This window comes from Phascolarctos cinereus, unplaced genomic scaffold (assembly GCF_003287225.1).
Source record: "Phascolarctos cinereus isolate Bilbo 61053 unplaced genomic scaffold, phaCin_HiC Scaffold_2;HRSCAF=192, whole genome shotgun sequence".
Taxonomy (NCBI): domain Eukaryota; kingdom Metazoa; phylum Chordata; class Mammalia; order Diprotodontia; family Phascolarctidae; genus Phascolarctos; species Phascolarctos cinereus.
The window spans coordinates 24,101,440-24,108,002 of record NW_027555625.1 but is presented as its reverse complement, the minus strand read 5'-3'; positions in this window follow the sequence as shown (position 1 = coordinate 24,108,002).

Below are 6,563 nucleotides of genomic sequence, written 5' to 3'. Positions count from 1 at the left end.
ATCCTGGTTAGATTTGCAGATGGCAAGCCTTCTGGCCCACCCTTCTATCCTGTCCAGATCTTATTGAGTTCTGACTGTGTGACCTTCCCCTCCTGCTCTGGTATCACCTGCAAAATGGATAAGCCAATTTTCTATGCCTTTTTTAAAAATCACGTTAAATTTATTCATAATATTTAAATTTATTTTATCCTACTAAATGTATCTCAGTCTACCAGCCTTGCCTCTGACATGTAATAGCTGTGTGACTCTGAAGCACGTGACCCTTCAGGGGTCTGGGTGGCTCTCTAAGGCTATCCATTCACTACAGCAATGAAATCTTAGGCCTAGGCTCTGTCCACATCCCTGGAAGAGATGTCCACACCTAAATTGGTGGACTCTGGTTTCTGTTCCTCATGGGAGTCGGGATAGCACTTATTCCCAGGAGATTCCCAGAGGCAAAAGATGGAGCACCAGTTCTAGAGTGCTTTGACATCCTCAAAGCAAGAAGGATACACATAGCTTTGGTGGCCATCTCGGTCTCTCCTCCGTAGCCACGAGGTCGGAGGTGGTCCGGTGATCAGGACTGACAATGAGAAGGGATTAGGGTAAGGGGCTAATTCCCACCATTTTGCCGCATACCCCACCAAGCTCTGGTTTCTTCCCACACAGAACCTGGCCGCTGAAGGCCACTTCATGCCCAGAAATACAGCCAGGTGGGAGAGGTCCTCCCTCTTAGCCAACCACTGACGAGCAATGTAGTACAGTGGTGAGCATGCTCCACCTGGGGTCTGAGGACCTGGATTCAAATCATAGCCACTTACTCCTTGTGCTACCTTAGGTCACTAACCATTCTGGACCTCAGTTTCCTGATATGTTAAATAACAGAGTTAGACTAGATGACCTCAGAGGTCCCTTTTAGCTCTAGAGCTATGTTCCTATGACCTCAATCTGCCACCTTGAAGCACAAGAACCGTCTTCAAAATCTAGAGGTCTCCCTTGATTCCTGCCTGTTGCAACAGAACAATTCCTTGCCTCTGGCCCTTCAGCTCTGGTTATGTCCAAAGCAAAGAGGATGAAGAAGGTAGCAGGGATAGAGAGGAAAAGAGACTAGAACAGAGATATAGTGGGGTGGGATGGGCTGGGCCAAATGGAGAAGGGAAGGGACAGAAGAGGGGGAACTGAGAAGAAGACAGAAGGTTAGAACTGAGAAGGAACTGGGAAGCTGAATTATGGAGCCTAGAATCCTCAAACAAGAAGAGGCCTTGGACCAGGGCTGTGCTGGAGACAGCTCATACCAGCTAGATGTTGAATTTTCAGTGTGAACATTTTCATTGCAGAAATTCTGCAAATGCTGCATATCAGGGCTTGATTGATTTTTTTTTCTTTTTTTGGCTAGGCAATGGGGTTAAGTGACTTGCCCAGGGTCACACAGCTAGTAAGTGTTATCTGTCTGAGTCTGGTTTGAACTCAGGTCCTCCTGAATCCAAGGCCAGTGCTCTATCCACTGCGCCACCTAGCTGCCCCTTGGTTGATTTTTTTGTTGATTGTCTAGACTTAAGAAAGTTATGGAGAAAATGCTAATAACGCAAATTAAACTTTAAAATGTGTCATGAATGCTTTTCTTTTTTTCCCAGAGAGCTGATTGTTCGTCTTTTACCAGCACACCACTGCCTGGCACCATAGAATGTCTGAGGTCAGAGGGACCTTAATGTATAGATTGACAGAGCAGTCTGTAGGACATAGAATGTCTGAGCTGAAGGGGACTTAGAACATGGAATGTCAGAGTGTAGAAGGCCCTCAGAGACTAATGCCTCCATTTTACATATGAGAAAACTGAGGTTCAGAAAAGAAAGGAACCTAAGAGCCAACAAAATTAGCCACTGAGGCAAGGTTTGTTGACTCCCAGGCTGGTGGCCTTCCCACCAACCTGAGTAGGATTATGAGGAACCCTGGCTTCTCCAGGCTGGCTGGCTACAATATCCCACCTAGAGTACTGACTCCAAGATCACCATGGCTCGAATGCCTGGTCCAGTGGGCATCCCTGGGCACCTGAACGAGGACAAAAGGAACAAAACAGAAACAAACACCACCACCACCCCAAGGCACACTTCTTGGAGCCTTTCCAATTCACCCACCAGCTGTGTGTGACCTTCACCCTCTAGATGCAGTAGGAAGGAAAGAGACTACTCCAGTGTGGCCCGTTTTAAACACATAGCCAATCAAAGGAGATTCCCACCCACGTGGTAGGAGCACAAAGGTCCCCAGGTGCCTCCATGTTAGGCTATCTGGGATTGGTGAAGCATCAGGTCAAGCTCCCTTACACTTGGAAGAGGGGTGGACTTCATCCAGCCATAGCCAGGAGATGAAAAAGGAATCGTTAATAGGGGTGGTAACTGTAAGGCTAACTTATCTCTGACATTTACTGTTGATATGAGCTAAAGTGAATATCTTGCCTCTCCAGGTCTCAGTTTCTCCATTTGTAAAAGGAGAGCATTAGAGAAAATAGCCTTCAAGGTCCCTTCCAGCTCTAGAACTAGGATCTTACGACATTTAGTAAGGTTAAATTCTCCACCTTGGGTTCCAATGTCCACATCATCAGTGCAAGGTGAGGGAAGGGAGGCAGGGAGAAGGATTTGAGGGTTTTAGTGGGCTGCAAGCTCCGTGTGAGTCAACAGTGGGATGCCACAGAAAAGGACTAAAGCAATCTTAGGTTACATTGTATCGTCCAAGACAAAGGTGACAACTCTGCCCTCATGTACCCTGGGATCACATTTGGAATATTGTGTTCGGGTCTAGGCTAGAAAGGACTTTGATGAGCTACACAGTATCCAGAGAATATAATCAAGGGGATGGCAAGAGGTTTTCAGTTCACGCCATATGAGGATAAATACAAATCAGTCCTCAGTTGGGGAGGACAGCATGTTGGACTTGAAGTCTAGTAGACCCGAGTTCAAATCCTGCCTCGGGCAAGATACTCAGCCTCTTTTTGCCTCAATTTCCTCATGTTTATATATTGTATCCCCCCTTTACGCAGTAAGCTCCTTAAGGGCTGGGATTGTTTTTTGCCTTTGTATCTCCTATGCTGAGTGTGTTGCCTAGTACTCAATAGGTGCTTAATAAATGTTGATCGACTTGACTTGAGGCCAAACAAATCCAATCCTGCCTAGCTGTGCGGTCCCGGACAAGTCACTTAATTTCTCAGCCTTAGTATCTTCATCCATAAAACAGAGATGATAATATCACTTATTTCAAAAGTTGTTGTGAAGATCAAATGTGATGTTTGTAAAGCACTTTGTAAACCTTAAAGACCAATATATAGATGTGAGCTATTACGCCTGGCCTAAAGAAGAATGAGGTAAAGGGGGAGACATGACAGGTATGTCATATAAAAGAGGGTTTAGATTGGTTCCATTTGGTCCAAAGTCAACGAGCACTTACTAATGCACCAGGCGCTAGGGATACAAAGAAAGGCAGAAGAGAGAGTCACTGTCTTCAAGGAGCCTGCCTAATAGAAGTCAGAAGCCGTGACACGAGGACATTCTCAACGTCTCTCTGAAGAGCTCTGGAATTGACTGTGAGACGAGGGAGTTTCTGAATGCAGTAGGAGCCAGCCTCCTTCCTACCTTCAAGCAAACACTGGATGACCCTTGTGGAGTATTTTGTAGTCAAGACTCTTTTCTAGGCACTAGATGGTTGATGAGGTCCCTTCAACTACAAAAGTCTATCATTTTATGCAGCAATTAGAGGGAAAATTGGAGGAGTGAGAAATTAGACTTGGTCTGATAAGCTTAGAAGGTAGAATCAGAGGCAATGTGTACAGGAAAGCCATTTCCGCTCAGTATATGGAAGAATGGCACTAGGTGGCACCATAGTGCATAGGGTGCAAGGCCCAGTGTCAGGAAGACTCTTCTTCCTGAGTTCAAATCTAACCTCAGACACATACGAGCTGTGTGATCCTGGTTAAGTCACATAACCCTGTTTGCCTCAGTTTCCTCATCTGTAAAAAGAGATAGAGAAGGAAATAGCAAACCACTCCAGTACCTCTGCCAAGAAAACCCCAAATGGGGTCATGAAGAGTCAGACACAACTGGAATGACTAAACCAGTCAACATATGGAAGGATATTCAGATACCTAGACCTGTCCAACCAAAGAATGAATTGCCTCTGGAGATAGTGAGCTTCCCATTCCTTGGAAGTGTGCAAGAAAAGACTGAATGAATCATAATAGTAATGTTACAATATTAGTAACATGATCATATACGTACAGTATAATACTTGCTCACAGTTACATAGCACTTTTTAAGGTTTGCAAAATGCTTTACAGACACTGCATTTGAAACTCACAACTTCACAAATTAGGTGTTATTATTACGTTTAACTTCACATCTCTGACTATTTGGAAATCAAGTCATTCCTTCCAAGGCACAAGTGAAGAAGCTAACTGTCTTTCTCAACCCTGCAGCTTGCAAAGCAAAGGCCAGATATCTTTCCTTAAAATAATATTGGCCAGGGGCAGCTAGGTGGCGAAGTGGGTAGAGCACCAACTCTGAAGTCAGGAGGACCTGAGTTCAAATCCAGTCTCAGACCAAACACTTCGCACTTACTAGCTGTGTGACCCTAGGCAAGTCACTTAACCCCTATTGCCTTAAAAAAAATTAAAATAATGTTGGCCCAATTGTATACTTATCTTCCAGAGATGTGACTGTAGTCAAGACAGAATATGAAGAACAAGGCAAGAATTGGTGGAAAACTGAGAAGGCTAAATGCCTGGAGCATAGTAGGTCCTTAATAAATTCTCATTGATTTTACAAATGAGGAAAGCAAGGATCAGAGATTTAAAGTGACTTACCAAAAATTTTTTAAAAATTAAATTTAAAAAAAAAAAGAAAGTAACTTACCTAAGGTCACACAGCAAATGTCCAAAGTAGAATTTGAACCCCGAGCTTCCTGATTCCAAGTTCAGCCCTTTATCCTCTTAAAGCCCTTTTCCTATATTATCTCACCTGGTCGTCACAACAATCACAACAACCCTGTGAGCTAAGTGCCGTGATTAGTTGCATTTTATAGACAAGGAAATTAGCAAGTAGTCGAGCATTTCCATTGGCTGTCCCCCATGGCTCAAATGTCCTCTCTCCTCTTCTCCCCTTCCCGGCTTCCCTAGCTTCCTTCAAGTCCCAGCTGAAATCACACCTTTTACAGGAAGCCTTTTCTGATTCCTCTTAATGTTAGTGTCTTCGCTCTGACGATTATCCCAATTTATTCCCATCTAGAGCCTGATCATAGTTATTTATATGTTGTCTCCCCCATTAGACTATGAACATTTAGTAATGACTTTTACCTTTCTTTGTATCCCAGACCTCAGCCCAATGCCTGGAACGTAGGAGGCACTTAATATTTATTGACTGACTACGATCAAGGAGGCTTCTTGAACGGGGTGGGAAATCTGACTGGATAATCTCTAGGGTTCCTCCTAACAATAAATGTGGTCTTAGTAACAATTTGTGGTCTTTGTAAAGTGACAGCTTCCCTGGATGTCAGCTTATGTGCCAAATACTGAGCAGATGAAAGTTGCAAAGAGGTAGATTTGAATTTGACATAAGAAAAAACTCCTAACAATATGAGCTGACTCAAAGCTCCCTTGGGGAGATAAGCAGGGGGTTTAGCAGGTTCACCCTCGATGGGAGTCCTTAAGCAAGAGTTGGATGACCACTCATCAGAAATGATGTCATGGGGCTTCCTACCTAGGTATGCTGGGAGAGCTCACCCAGTTCTGAGATTCTGTCATTTGCCTTTCAGCTTTCCCCAGCACTCCACGTTTTAAGACGCTTCTCACCCCTTGCATTCCCAAAACCTAGCATTACATTAGTGAACCTTTTGAGAATGTCAGTTTGCCAGAAAGCACGTGTGGAGTGACTGCCCTCTGCTGGATAGACATGCCCCATGCTGGTGAAAATCCAGGTCAGTGCTTCCCAAACTAATTCATTCAAGGAAAGACTCTGAAATGTGAGAGGCTTCATACATATTGGTGCAAGGAGCCTAAGGGGATAGACCCCTCAGATGTAGGGAAGTAGAAGGAATTTAGGGAGGCAAAATAGAGCCAATTTTCATTCAGAAAATTTGCCAGTTGACTTGGAGTTGAGGAGAGGAGGAAGCTTTCAGCTCTACACAAGAAAGTGTTCATTATGGAGACGAAGAGAAAAGGAAGGAGACACATGACTTGCCATTAGATCTAGACACAATTTTGTTTTTTCAGCTCGAATTCAAACTGAGCAGATTCCCCAGAATAAATTCAAAATAGTATGTTTTTTCGACAATATTTTAGCATAATTAGTATAACTCAATTATTAGTCTATGTACAATGATTATTGGTATTTTTCATAAACTAATGAATGACACATCCCTGTACTAGAAATATCAACCCTAAAATATCCTTGAGAAGTCAAAAAATAAACTGAACCATCATTAATAGATTCAACTATTGCCCACAATTGTCCAGATACAATATTGATTTAAAGAACAATCCTTTTTAAGTGTGTCACTATACAAATTACTCGTAATCTCAAAAAACACTGAAATATTCTCAA